This window comes from Ranitomeya imitator, chromosome 4, assembly GCF_032444005.1.
Source record: "Ranitomeya imitator isolate aRanImi1 chromosome 4, aRanImi1.pri, whole genome shotgun sequence".
In the NCBI taxonomy this organism is placed as follows: domain Eukaryota; kingdom Metazoa; phylum Chordata; class Amphibia; order Anura; family Dendrobatidae; genus Ranitomeya; species Ranitomeya imitator.
The window spans coordinates 523,657,750-523,673,282 of NC_091285.1; the positions used below are offsets into that span (position 1 = coordinate 523,657,750).

General features: G+C 48.0%; 1 protein-coding gene across 6 annotated transcripts in view; it reads right to left on the reverse strand.

Annotated features, from left to right (window-relative positions):
* The window catches only part of PPIP5K1 (diphosphoinositol pentakisphosphate kinase 1), a 249,331-nt gene extending 234,367 nt beyond the window's left edge, over positions 1-14,964 (reverse strand). For all 6 annotated transcript variants that reach the window (XM_069766131.1, XM_069766130.1, XM_069766127.1 and 3 more), the window contains exon 1: positions 14,920-14,964. The gene's annotated coding sequence lies outside the window, so the exon portion shown is untranslated. The remainder of the gene's footprint in view (positions 1-14,919) is intronic.
* Between the last annotated feature and the right edge of the window lie 569 nt (positions 14,965-15,533).

The window sequence follows — 15,533 nt, forward strand, 5'->3', positions numbered from 1 at the left end:
AAATGTGCATCTGACAATAAGTCTTTGATACCATCCTGTGCTCTTGTAATCGGTGAATGCAGGAAGTGGTTTTAAGCTTTGGGAAAGAGATGGCTGCAGAATAGGATAGGGAAGCGATCATCAGAAAATTACCCAATGTTTCAATCAGGTTTGTGTGTTAAATGTATTTTTAAAATATTTTTGGCAATGTTCTTTTTTTAAAGGGAACCTGTCACCCCCAAAATGGAAGTGGAGCTAAGCCCACCAGCATCAGGGGCTTATCTACAGCATTCTGGAATGCTGTAGATAAGCCCCCGATCTATCCTGAAAAATGAGAAAAAGGGGTTAGATTATACTCACCCAGGGGCGGTCCTGCTGTGGTCCGGTCCGATGGGCATCGCGGTCCGGGGCCTCCCATCTTCATCAGATGACGTCCTCTTCTTGTCTTCACGCCGCGACTCCGGCGCAGGCGTACTTTGTCTGCCCTGTTGAGGGCAGAGCAAAGTACTGCAGTGCGAAGGCGCCGGGTCTCTCTGACCTTTCCCTGCACCTGCGCGCTGCAGTACTTTGCTCTGCCTTCAACAGTGCAGACAAAGTACGCCTGCGCCGGAGATTGATATCATCGTAAGAAGATGGGAGGCCCCGGACCGCGACGCCCATTTGATCGGACCGCCCGCGTGAGTATAATCTAACTTGTTTTTCTCATCTTTCAGGAAACATCGGGGGCTTATCTTCAACATTCCAGAATGCTGTAGATAAGCCCAATGCCGGTGGGCTTAGCTCAACTTCCATTTTGGGGGTGACAGGTTCCCTTTAAGTCATAATTCTTGCCCTTGCAGACCTCATACACATGGCTGTGTTTAAATATGTATGTGAAAAAACTAGTACCGGTGTCATCAGTATAATGTTTTCGTGTATCTTCCATGTTTTTCACGGACCCATAGATTTCTATAGGTACTGTATTTTTCAGATTATCCCCTTAGTGACCACCAATACATCTTTTTACTGGCCTGTGATATAAGAGAGTAGCATCTCCCGACGGGAGACTATCCTGAAGCTGTTGACTGTACACTATAGCCGACAACTTGCTGCATCAGCCACGATCAGTGTTGTCACCGATTATGGTTGTTTAACCCCTTAAACGCTGCTGTCAATAGTGACTACGGCATCAAGATGGTTAACAGAGTGTGGGGGCCTCCTCTTTAATTAACCCCATCGGCACCCTGAGACCTTGGTCGTGTGGTCCTGATGTTTGCCATGGCAGTTCACAGCCAAATAATGGCCTTAAAGTCGAACTGCCAAATAATGGCCTTAAAGTCTTCCAGCTATAGTGACCTGTTCAGAAGTTATCAAAATTTAGGTGGTGAAAATAAACTTTTTCATTCCTGCCATGCCACTTGGCATTCATTCCTGAAAAGCACCTGAAGGGTTAATGAACTACCTGAAACCAATTTTGAATACGTTCAGGGGTGTGAATTTTAAAATGGTATCACTTTGGGATTTTTCCAATATATAGGACCCCCAAAGTCACTTCAAAACGGAACAGGCCCCTAAAAAAAATACATTTTGTTAATCTCCTTGAAAAATGAAAAATTACTGTTACATTTTTAAACCTTCGACAATGCTAACAAAATAACATTTTACAAATGGTGCTGATGTAAAGCAGACATGAGGGAAATGTTATTTATTAATGTTTTTGTGAGGTATGACTATCTGGATTAAAAGGGATAATTCATTCAAAGTTCAAAAATTGCTATTTCAATTTACAGTACATTGCTCTAGGTATGTACATATTCTAATGTACCATTTTGTTGAGATACTCTGAAGATTAGACCTAACGCATCGGCTATAATGATTATGATGTAATATGATTTTTGTATATACTTTGGTTTTGTTTCTTCATTATTCTGTAGTACTTTGATGAAGGTCGCTGTGACCGAAACGTCTACTGTGTGTACTGCACCTTATTAAATGTTTCCACTGCACCCACACTGTGCGTGCCAAGTTTATATATAACTTTACATGGGTTGGGACCCTACTTGAGCACCACGGATATAGTTGCACTAATGGTTCTGCCTATAATTACAAACTCGCAAGGACCTGGAGAATCATAGTGGCAGGTCAGTTTTAGTATTTGGTGAACATGGCAAAAAAAAAACATCCAAAAAGCGGTTGTGGAATTGCACTTTTTTTTGCAAGTTCACCACGCTTGGAATTGTTTTTCCCGTTTTCGAATACAAAATATGGTAAAACCAATGGTGTCATTCAAAAGTACAACTCGTCCTGCAAAAAACAAGCCCTCACATGGACACATTGATGGACATATAAAAAGTTATGGCTCTGGGAAAAAGGGGAGTGAAACAGAACAAAAAAGGGCTGTGACATGAAGGGGTTAAGTAAAGGTCATTGTCTTATGAAAGCTTCCCTTTAACCATTTCACTGCTGCCTCTAAATATGGAAAAAGCTTAGTGTCCGGGCCATGCCAACAAGCATGCTGCTCAGCTGTCCCTTTCCCATTCCACCTCTTCCCATTCTATCCTTGTAACCTAGATCTATTTTCGTTGCTAAAGCTCAGCTTATGTTGTTAATCATTCGGAAGAATGTCTTCACCGTCTACTGTTCACAAGAACGAAATCCCCAATCCATAAAATACTTGCGGTGTCTGACTTCAAAATACACATCGGAGTAAAAATACAGAACTATTAGACGTCATGGTATCAAAAACAGAGGAAAAGCCGGACTTCTTATTGTAAACCCATTGTTACATGATATACGACACAGAAGGTCAGAGAGCTAATAATGTAGCACAGGTCAAAAACGAAAAATGATCTACAAGCCTTACGTTTTCTTAACATACAGGGCGCATTTAGGGAGGGTATATGGGCACGTGTCCTGGCCACACTATTTAAAAACAGGACTAAATGAAAACCCAGCTTTGGCTCTGTTGGCGTAGGTAAAGATCCTCAATCTTGCCAAACCAATTTTAGGATAGAGCTAGCTGACAACTGTGGTCACACAACAGCAAGTCTCCAACAAGTTGCACAGCCAAAAACATTTGTGACTTGTCGTCAAGTATTGCAGTCAGTAAAAGCAAGTTTGGACTTTGTATTGGTTGCAATAGAAACTGAATGACATAATTAGAGGTGACCAGTAGAATAGTTACCGGGGGGGTAGAGGGTGCGGACGTTGATTACCTTTGACTATATCGGCGTGCGCAGAGCGCCGATACAGTTGAACTTTGCAGCAGAAAATGGAGACATGATCCCTCTGAACTGCCGCCAGTGGTGGCAGGCCACGAAGCCATTACGGCCTAACCCTAACCCATCATCGCAAATTCAAAGCAAGGATGAAAGAGGAGCATCAGCTGATGCTTCCACCTCCATCTTTCTTCCTTGGAATTGGACGACTCAGCACAGCGGGCATGACGACATCAAAACATAGTGCCCGATGCGCTGAGATTTACAGGGCTCAGAACACTCATTGCAGAGACTGGAGCAGTGGGGGAATGAGGAGGAGAGATGAGTATTTTTTTTTAACATTGTGGTGGCCAGAATACTGTAAGGAGGACTATGGGGAGAAAAGCATACCGCATGGAGGACTATGGGGCGTGCAGTATACCGCATGGAGGACTATGGGAAGTGCAGCATACCGCATGGAGGACTATGGGAAGGGCAGCATACCGCATGGAGGACTATGGGGCGTGCAGCATACCGCATGGAGGACTATGGGGCGTGCAGCATACCAAAAGGAGGACTATGGGGCGTGCAGTATACCGCATGGAGGACTATGGGAAGTGCAGCATACCGCATGGAGGACTATGGGGCGTGCAGCATACCGCATGGAGGACTATGGGGCGTGCAGCATACCAAAAGGAGGACTATGGGGCATGCAGTATACCGCATGGAGGACTATGGGAAGTGCAGCATACCGCATGGAGGACTATGGGAAGTGCAGCATACCGCAAGGAGGACTATGGGAAGTGCAGCATACCGCATGGAGGACTATGGGAAGTGCAGCATACCGCATGGAGGACTATGGGAAGTGCAGCATACCGCATGGACGACTATGGGGCGTGCAGCATACCGCATGGAGGACTATGGGGCATGCAGCATAACAAAAGGAGGACTATGGGAAGTGCAGCATACCGCATGGAGGACTATGGGAAGTGCAGCATACCGCATGGAGGACTATGGGGCATGCAGCATAACAAAAGGAGGACTATGGGAAGTGCAGCATACCGCATGGAGGAATATGGGAAGTGCAGCATACCGCATGGAGGACTATGGGAAGTGCAGCATACCGCAAGGAGGACTATGGGGCATGCAGCATACCGCATGGAGGACTATGGGGCATGCAGCATACCGCATGGAGGACTATGGGGCGTGCAGCATACCGCATGGAGGACTATGGGGCGTGCAGCATACCGCATGGAGGACTATGGGAAGTGCAGCATACCGCAAGGAGGACTATGGGAAGTGCAGCATACCGGAAGGAGGACTATGGGAAGTGCAGCATACCGCATGGAGGACTATGGGGCATGCAGCATAACAAAAGGAGGACTATGGGAAGTGCAGCATACCGCAAGGAGGACTATGGGAAGTGCAGCATACCGCATGGAGGACTATGGGGCATGCAGCATAACAAAAGGAGGAATATGGGAAGTGCAGCATACCGCATGGAGGACTATGGGAAGTGCAGCATACCGCATGGAGGACTATGGGGCATGCAGCATAACAAAAGGAGAACAATGGGGAGTGCGTTAGACCGCATGGAGGACTATGGGAAGTGCAGCATGCCGCATGGAGGACTATGGGAAGTGCAGCATACCGCATGGAGGACTATGGGACATGAGGCATAACAAAAGGAGGACAATGGGGAGTGCGTTAGACCGCATGGAGGACTATAGGGCATGCAGCATACCGCATGGAGGACTATGGGAAGTGCAGCATACCGCATGGAGGACTATGGGAAGTGCAGCATACCGCAAGGAGGACTATGGGAAGTGCAGCATACCGCATGGAGGACTATGGGAAGTGCAGCATACCGCATGGAGGACTATGGGGCATGCAGCATAACAAAAGGAGGACTATGGGAAGTGCAGCATACCGCATGGAGGACTATGGGAAGTGCAGCATACCGCATGGAGGACTATGGGAAGTGCAGCATACCGCATGGAGGACTATGGAAAGTGCAGCATACCGCAAGGAGGACTATGGGAAGTGCAGCATACCGCATGGAGGACTATGGGAAGTACAGCATACCGCAAGGAGGACTATGGGAAGTGCAGCATACCGCATGGAGGACTATGGGAAGTGCAGCATACCGCATGGAGGACTATGGGGCATGCAGCATAACAAAAGGAGGACTATGGGAAGTGCAGCATACCGCATGGAGGACTATGGGAAGTGCAGCATACCGCATGGAGGACTATGGGGCATGCAGCATAACAAAAGGAGGACTATGGGAAGTGCAGCATACCGCATGGAGGACTATGGGAAGTGCAGCATACCACATGGAGGACTATGGGGCGTGCAGCATACCGCATGGAGGAATATGGGAAGTGCAGCATACCGCATGGAGGACTATGGGAAGTGCAGCATACCGCAAGGAGGACTATGGGGCATGCAGCATACCGCATGGAGGACTATGGGGCGTGCAGCATACCGCATGGAGGACTATGGGAAGTGCAGCATACCGCATGGAGGACTATGGGAAGTGCAGCATACCGCAAGGAGGACTATGGGAAGTGCAGCATACCGCAAGGAGGACTATGGGAAGTGCAGCATACCGCATGGAGGACTATGGGGCATGCAGCTTAACAAAAGGAGGACTATGGGAAGTGCAGCATACCGCAAGGAGGACTATGGGAAGTGCAGCATACCGCATGGAGGACTATGGGGCATGCAGCATAACAAAAGGAGGAATATGGGAAGTGCAGCATACCGCATGGAGGACTATGGGAAGTGCAGCATACCGCATGGAGGACTATGGGGCATGCAGCATAACAAAAGGAGAACAATGGGGAGTGCGTTAGACCGCATGGAGGATTATGGGCAGCACGGTGGCGCAGTGGTTAGCACAGCAGCCTTGCAGCGCTGGGGTCCTGGGTTCTAATCCCACCCAGGACAACATCTGCAAAGAGTTTGTATGTTCTCTCCGTGTTTGCGTGGGTTTCCTCCGGGCACTCCGGTTTCCTCCCACATTCCAAAGACATACTGATAGGAATTCTAGATTGTGAGCCCAATCGGGGACAGTGATGATAATGTGATGTAAAGCGCTGCGGAATATGTTAGCGCTATATAAAAATAAAGATTATTATTATTATTATTATTATTATTATGGGAAGTGCAGCATGCCGCATGGAGGACTATGGGAAGTGCAGCATACCGCATGGAGGACTATGGGAAGTGCAGCATACCGCATGGAGGACTATGGAGCATGAGGCATAACAAAAGGACAATGGGGAGTGCGTTAGACCGCATGGAGGACTATAGGGCATGCAGCATACCGCATGGAGGACTATGGGAAGTGCAGCATACCGCATGGAGGACTATGGGAAGTGCAGCATACCGCAAGGAGGACTATGGGAAGTGCAGCATACCGCATGGAGGACTATGGGGCATGCAGCATAACAAAAGGAGGACTATGGGAAGTGCAGCATACCGCATGGAGGACTATGGGAAGTGCAGCATACCGCATGGAGGACTATGGGAAGTGCAGCATACCACAAGGAGGACTATGGGAAGTGCAGCATACCGCATGGAGGACTATGGGGCATGCAGCATAACAAAAGGAGGACTATGGGAAGTGCAGCATACCGCATGGAGGACTATGGGGAGTGCAGCATACTGCATGGAGGACTATGGGGCGTGCAGCATACCGCATGGAGGACTATGGGAAGTGCAGCATACCGCATGGAGGACTATGGGAAGTGCAGCATACCGCAAGGAGGACTATGGGAAGTGCAGCATACCGCATGGAGGTCTATATAGAGTGAAGCTTACCGCAAGGAGGACTATGGGGCATGCAGCATAACAAAAGTAGGACAATGGGGAGTGCGTTAGACCGCATGGAGGACTATGGGAAGTGCAGTATACCGCATGGAGGACTATGGGAAGTGCAGCATACCGCATGGAGGACTATGGGAAGTACAGCATGCCGCATGGAGGACTATGGGAAGTGCAGCATACCGCATGGAGGTCTATATAGAGTGAAGCTTACCGCAAGGAGGACTATGGGGCATGCAGCATAACAAAAGTAGGACAATGGGGAGTGCGTTAGACCGCATGGAGGACTATGGGAAGTGCAGTATACCGCATGGAGGACTATGGGAAGTGCAGCATACCGCATGGAGGACTATGGGAAGTACAGCATGCCGCATGGAGGACTATGGGAAGTGCAGCATACCGCATGGAGGACTATGGGAAGTGCAGCATACCGCATGGAGGACTATGGGGCATGCAGCATAACAAAAGGAGGACAATGGGGAGTGCGTTAGACCGCATGGAGGACTATGGGAAGTGCAGCATACCGCATGAAGGACTATGGGGAGTGCAGCATACTGCATGGAGGTCTATATAGAGTGAAGCTTACCGCATGGAGGACTATGGGGAGTGCAGCATACTATATGGAGGACTATGGGGAGTGCAGCATACTATATGGAGGACTATGGGAAGTGCAGTATACTAAATAGAGGACTATAGGGAATCCAGTACACTATATGAAGGACCATGGTGAGTGCATTATTCTATATGGAGGACTATGGGGAGTGCAGCATACTATATGGAGGACTATGGGAAGTGCAGCATACCGCATGGAGGACTATGGGAAGTGCAGCATACCGCATGGAGGACTATGGGGCATGCAGCATAACAAAAGGAGGACAATGGGGAGTGCGTTAGACCGCATGGAGGACTATGGGAAGTGCAGCATACCGCATGGAGGACTATGGGGAGTGCAGCATACCGCATGGAGGCCTATATAGAGTGAAGCTTACTGCATGGAGGACTATGGGGAGTGCAGCATACTATATGGAGGACTATGGGGAGTGCAGTATACTATATGGAGGACTATGGGGAGTGCAGTATACTAAATAGAGGACTATAGGGAATCCAGTACACTATATGAAGGACCATGGTGAGTGCATTATTCTACATGGAGGACTATGGGGAGTGCAGCATACTACATGGAGGACTATGGGGAGTGCAATATACTATATGAAAGACCATGGCGAGTGCATTATACTATATGAAGGACCATGGTGAGTGCAATATACTTTATGGAAGGCTATTATAATATGTGGAGGGCTATGTGGGAGTCTTTATACTGTATGCAAGCAATTAAATAGTGTGAAGGTATGTATGGGGTCCATCATACTGTGTGGAGGGAGTGTGGGCGGCCATTATACAGTGTGGAGAGGTGTGGGCCTATTATACTGCATGGAGGGCTGTGTGGGTGTCACAGTTGGAGATCATAGTGTGTTAGGGGCACCATAACTTTCCGGTGGAGTTGAGGGGTGAGGTACAGTAGGGTTATATGGGTGGTAACTTGCAATGTTTGTGGTGCACTTTTGTTGACATCATACTTTTGGAGTGCAGTGAAAGGTGAATCTAGGACACCAGTAGGAAGAAAATTAGACGGCGCACAATACCACACAGTAATAGGGTCACATACGGCAGCACCGACTCAGCATTGGGTTATCAGCAGAATAAGGAGTTTGTGCAGGTTGGGGATAGGTGGGGATGGTGCCTGAAATGTGAGAAGTCAGCTGTGTATTTGTTACAATCTCTGCGAGTCCTGGCTGGAAGAAGTTGCTATGTCAGTCTGGCCAGATGAAAAAGAGGGGAAAAATGAATGACTCCACCAGAAAGATTGCCAGCTGTAAGTCACGATCTGTAACCTCTTACATGTTCTGCAGCTCTGGTATCTACCACTATATGGACACCATATGGCAGTAATATCTGTGTGGGTCATTGTATAGAGAATATTTTTTTGTAATAGCGCAGTCACCGGCTGAGGTTCTTCTACATCCACTATTAGGGTGCGCCACCATAGTTGTAATCAGGGTTACCAGGTTGGGGGTCCACTCAGAAGTTTCACCCCCCTGAATCAAACCCTGGCTACACCTCTGGATGATACACTGGCATTTAGAATTGCTATCTATATGTCGCACGACACATCTGTCACCATCCTGACATGTCGGTTTTCGTAAATACTTGTATTCCCATTTCTCAGAACTCTGTTATATCGTTTCTCTGGTGTTCCCCTGAACATTTATAAATAAAGTGACAAGTGAATGTTACCATTTTCCTTACCAAATACTCAGAATATGTGCACACGATCAGTAAAAGCTGGGGGCAGCATCCAGATGTTACAGCAGAGTGGATGAGATGGAAATCCCATGTCCACTATGCATCCGGAGAAGCCCGCAGCTCACCAGCGGAGACGGACATGAGGCGCGTCTCTCCAAACCGCAGCATGTCTATTTATCTTGCGGAGACGCAAGCCTCTGCAAGATAAATGTCACCCATACAATGTATTGGACGCGGTGAATCAGTGAACACATGCAGAATCCCCTGCGTTCAATAGCCGGCAGCGCTTTGGACCATGTGCTGCAGTCAAAGCACTACCAGTTCTGGATCATCAGCACATACCCTAAATGTCAATGCTGATTGGTCACTGTTGTCAATGCTGATTGGTCACTGTGTAGGGACACGCTCACAAACATCCAACTGTCACTTTATTAAGAAATTATTTGTAGGAATTTGTAGGAAGAGAGACCTTGAGTCCAATTATGTATAACTTAGTTTATGGGGTGCAGCAGTTGTGACACAATCATTGCTCTTAGATGAATTATGAAGCAGAGCTGAAAAGCTCCTTCACCCGCACTACAGCTCTCTATGTACATAGTCTATTGACCGTGAGCTGCTTATCTCAGGAGGAGGCGGAGTCAGAAGGTACAGGGACACCTAGTCTCAGCAATGATATGCTAGTGATAAAACCTTGAGGACAGCATAGAGATTGATAATTGACACCTCACTGAATTCTGTGGCTTCTGAGAATTCTGCTGTCCTCGGATTACATAGCAAAAACCTGCTGACAGATTCCCAACATCACCACAAGCCTGGACTCCATATATTTTGCCAATATAATACTCCATCCCAAATAGCTCCATAATTCCAGCAGTTACTAATGAGAGCCATTTGCACTAAGAACTTTATTACGAAAAGATATGTACAGTGATCGAAACTGAACATCTGAGGGACAAGACCAGGAAGGCATAAATAAAGATCAAAGAGATACGATGGAAGTTTCAACCAAGAGTGGGCATGAGGAAAGGCGCCAATGGGAACAAACTAACTGAGCCAGATCAGATCAAGGAAAGATGGAAAGAGTACACGGAGCACCTCTCCAAGAACAACTCCGTGATAAAGGAAGAATCCGAGACTGGAAATGATAGAGAACCCAACGTACTGAAAGACAAAGTCTTTGCTGCGATAAAGCTTCTGTGAAACAACAATCGCCTGGATATAATAATAATAATAATAATAATTTTATTTATATAGCGCCAACATATTCCGCAGCGCTTTACAAATTATAGAGGGGACTTGTACAGACAATAGACATTACAGCATAACAGAAATACAGTTCAAAACAGATACCAGGAGGAGTGAGGGCCCTGCTCGCAAGCTTACAAACTATGAGATATGACAATATTCCAATAGAGCTAATAAAGTCTTCTGAAGCTGAAGTTGGTATCATCACACCCCTGTGTCCACAGATATAGACAACTGGTAAATGGCTCAAAGACTGGACAATTTCCGTGTTTATTCCTATTCCGAAGAAGGGAGATGCTACCGACTGTGCAAACTATCGGAATATTGGGCTCATACCTCATGTCAGCAAAATACTACTGAAGATCCTACAAGGATGGTTACAGCATTACATTGACAAAGAGCTGCCAGAGGAACAAGCAGGATTCAGAAAAGGCAGAGGAACAAGAGATGAAATTGCTAATTAGATGGATAATGGAAAAAGCCAGAGAATACAACAAGGAGATCTATTTTTTGCTTCATCGACTACAGCAAAGACTTTGCATGTGTTGATCACCCTAATCTTTGGAATATTATGCAGGGTATGGGTGTGCTGAACAAACTGATCAGCCTTAGGCCTCTTTCACACATCCTGATATTTCCGATACCGGAGAGGTCAGTGTCCGTGTGTGTAATACTTGCGGAACACGTGTGGCAACCGTGTGCCGCATCACTACCACACGGACGGCCTTTGGAGAAGAAGCGCTACAATAAGTGCTGTTCCCCAGCAGCAGGTGCTGAAGACGGCTCTCATCATTCTCCCCTGCTCTGCCAGCGATCGGCGCGAGCAGGGGAGAATGATGAGAGTTATATTAAAGTCAGAAGGATGACAGCAGATGGGGGCTTTTGGGACTGACACATGGTCCATGGAAACACACTGACATGTGCACAGACCCATTCATCTTAATGGGTCTATGTGTCAGTGTCTCCGTTACATGTTAAAACTGTCAGCACACGTACCGGAGACAGGGATGTGTGAAAAAGGCCTTATTATGAACCTTTACATTGACCAAGAAGCAACAGTCCGAACTGAACACGGCATAATTCAAAGTAGAGAGAGATATCAGACAAGGCTGCATCCTGTCACCATATCTCGTCAATTTATATGCAGAAGCTATTTTCAAGATGGCTGGACTTAAAGGGAACCTGTCACCCCCCTCAGGCGTTTGTAACTAAAAGAGCCACCTTGTGCAGCACTAATGCTGCACAAGGAAAAGGTGGCTCTTTTAGTTATGCTCCCTGCACAAACTGAAATAAACACTTATAAAATGTGCCCCCTCATACTGTGAAATCGCCAGGGAGGCGGGACTTTCCTTCCTAATCAGACGCCGCACAGCCGTCATTCATACCCCCTTGGCGCCGGAGCCTGCGCTGTTATGTGATCCCTTGGGCATGCCCAGTTGGCGCTGCCAGTCTTCTGACATCATTTCATGTCAGGCTGACTGCGCCTGTGCGGCAGCCCTGCCCGAGATCCCGCCCCGCAGTGTCTTCTGATTTATTCATACTGCGGGGCAGGGATTTATGGGCATGCGCAGTGCATATCTTCGCCTCTCACTCATCTCCCTCCGCCTTCTTCAGACTGTGCGGCGTCAGCTGATCCCTAATCGCATGCCACGGCGCCAAGGGGGTATGAATGACGGCTGTGCTGCGTCTGACTAGGAAGGAAAGTCCCGGCTCCCTGGCGATTTCACGGTATGAGGGGGCACATTTTATAAGTGTTTATTTCAGCGTGTGCAGGGAGCATAACTAAAAGAGCCACCTTGTCCAAATGCAGCATTAGTACTGCACAAGGTGGCTCTTTTAGTTACAAACGCCTGGGGGGGTGACAGGTTCCCTTCCCTTTAACGAAAAAAAAGAAGGAATCAATTTCTGGATGAATCATCAACAATCTTAGCGTAGATAAAATGACGGACTTATTACAGAGTGTCAAGATACAAAGCTTGAATATGGGACTGCTACTCAATGGAAAGAAGACAAAGATATTGACAACTTCCAGGTATGACCGGGACACATTTCAGATCGACAGCAATGAACTGGAAGTTGTAAGGACTTCAACTTCAATGTCACACGAAGCAAGGATTAGCAAGCTACGACTTGACTACTTTGTACACATCACAAGAAGAGAGCAAACACTGGAGAAGGACATTGTGGTCAGAAGAATAGAAGAAACAAGGCGAACAGGAAGACCAGAAACCCGATGGATTGATACTATCAAGATAATGGTGGGGAAGTCCATGGTGGACCTATCTAGGCTTGGACAAGATGGATCCTCCTATAAAGCGTTCATCCATCAAATCACCATGGCCTGAGATCAAGCTTAAGTCAGTTAAAAAAAAAATTAATGTTACCAAAAGGAAGCCATCTGAATAAAAAAAATAAGAGGCCAAACTTTCCCCCAGAATTTGCAATGTGCTCCAGCACTGCTGTGCTGACAAACTCCACTGGATGGCAGGTCATGATGTGACTGCTAAGGTTACTTTCACACTAGCGTCGGTACGGGGCCATCGCCATGCGTCGGCCCGAGATACCGATGCAAACTGCGAAAAAAAAAGAACAACGTGAGCAGCGGATGCAGTTTTACAACGCATCCGCTGCCCCATTGTAAGGTCCAGGGAGGAGGGGGCGGAGTTCCGGTACGCATGCGCTGTCGGAAATGGCGGACTCGACGCACCAAAAGACGTTACATGGAACGTTTTTGTGCCGACGGTCCGCCAAAACACGATGCATCCGTCGCACGATGGATGCGACGTGTGGCGATACGTCGCAATGCGTCGCTAATGAAAGTCTATGGAGAAAAACCGCATCCTGCGGGCAACTTTGCAGGACGTGTTTTTACTCCAAAACGAGGCATTGTGACGTACGTCAAAAAACGCTGGTGTGAAAGTAGCCTAAGACGACTGCTGAGCTGAAGTGTCAGCACTGGAGAAAAGGGCGGACTCCAGGGCTCCTTTATCAGCGCAGCAGCCAGTGTGCGCAGCGCCTGAGAGAGGCGATCCGTCTGACTGATTACCTACTGTGATGTCATCGGAGACTTATCGATGGATCAGGGTGACGGTGAGTAAAGAACGGTCAGGTTTTTATACCAAAGTGTGTCCAGCGACGAAGATTTCTTGAAAAGATGGTTAAAATTGCAGTGCTTATAAAAACAAGAAACTCTGCAGTTTATCTGTACATGTTACTAAAAGTGCTAAAGAATGAAAGGATATTTAACTATTGTATAGCGCTCATTGCCCAGGATACTGTTACTGTATCAGCACTGGGTGTGCATGCACAGTGCTTGCAAGCTCTTTTCAATGGAGTATGTAAGCACTACATTATAATCTTTATTTTATATAGCGCTACCATATTCCGCAGCGCTTTACAGTGTGCACACATTATCATCGCTGTCCCTGATGGGCCTCACAATCTAAATTCCCTATCAGTATGTCTATGGAATGTGGGAGGAAACCGGAGAACCTGGAGGAAACCCACGCAAACACGGGGAGAACATACAACTCCTTGTAGACGTTGTCCTTAGTGGGATCTGAGCCCAGGACCCCAGCGCTGCAGTGCTAACCACTGAGCCACCGTGTCGCCCACATTAAAGTTGGGCAGATCTCTGGAGGCGACTGCGCCCAATCCCGTTCAGCATCAGCGCTCTTCTCTGATACGATAATATAGGCACATTGGGCGCGCACAGTTTGGGCTGCCAGTGGCACAGGTCTGGGCTGTCACTAGAACAAGGGCGCACTACTGCCACAGAGGAGACCAACCGTAGCTTTCTGCCAACATTGCCTGTAGGGGTGATCCAGGCAGAAGCGCCGGTGCATTACTGGCCCATCTTTAGGCTGGACACCGCCGTAGATCTCATGCTTTGGATCTCTGCTCCTTTTTAGCGCTGTCCATCTGTTTAGACTGTGGGTTCTGTTTGCTTCAGTCGCCTCAATGGCTCAGTCGGGGGCACATCCAATTCCCCGCAGGAGTCATGAGCGCACTGCTGTGTGAACAGCGGCCTCCAGTCACTGACAGCAAGCAGAGCTGGGGAAAATCACAGCAAATCTAAGAATCATGAAGTGACTGACAGCCAGATAGTGGGCAGTGCCAGCTGTCAGGGCAGTGCCAGTGGAGAGACCCCGGGGGCGCACTGTGCGCACAGGGCTGCAGGCAGAGCAGGCTTCCGCTATAAATAGGCGCACAGCACAGCCTGTTTATATGGGGTCGAGTCTTGTATGACATGAACTCATGCACGGTGCAGCCGGGGCTCAGCCCAGTACCCGTCACCGGCCGCCACACTGCGCCCACAGGGCGCTGCCACCGCCTATAGTCTTATTATTGTTAGTTACACCGGCTATTGCCTACATTCACTGACCTGCCTCCTCCGCCTGCACCAGCCTAACCCGACTATGAGATGGACAAGAAGCAGCAGCCAATACTATGGCACGCACAAGAAACGGCAGCCAATAGAAAGCATGACATCGCCCAGAATCTACCAATGAGAGGCCAGAAGAGGCATGACAAGAAACTAGCGGGTTCAGCTGCACCTTGCGCACTGCAACCCAAGCCTAGTGCTAGAGACCTATAGCTGCTGCCACAGTGCGCATGCTCAGTAGGTCGCTCTCCCTCGGGCAGTTGTGCGCGGCTGCACACGATGATCAGGCGCATCTCTTGGTCGGTGCTAGTGTACATAGCGCACCATGGCTGCACACACACATGGAGAGTCCTGTGATATGGCGCTCAGCAGACATTACACTAGAATTACGCCGTCCTGTACCATAGAAAGTGCCATCAATATGATAGGGATTCACATAGCTGCATGAAGCGGTCATCAGCCAGTAGCTGTGTATGGAGGCTGTGGAAACATGATAGAAGGGGATGTTCAGGGGACTAGATTAGTGAGCTGAAGTGCTAGGCCAGGCTAAGGAAATGTATGTCAGAGCAAGCTTAGCATTGCGGATGCTGTGTATTAACGAGTTTGAGGTAGTG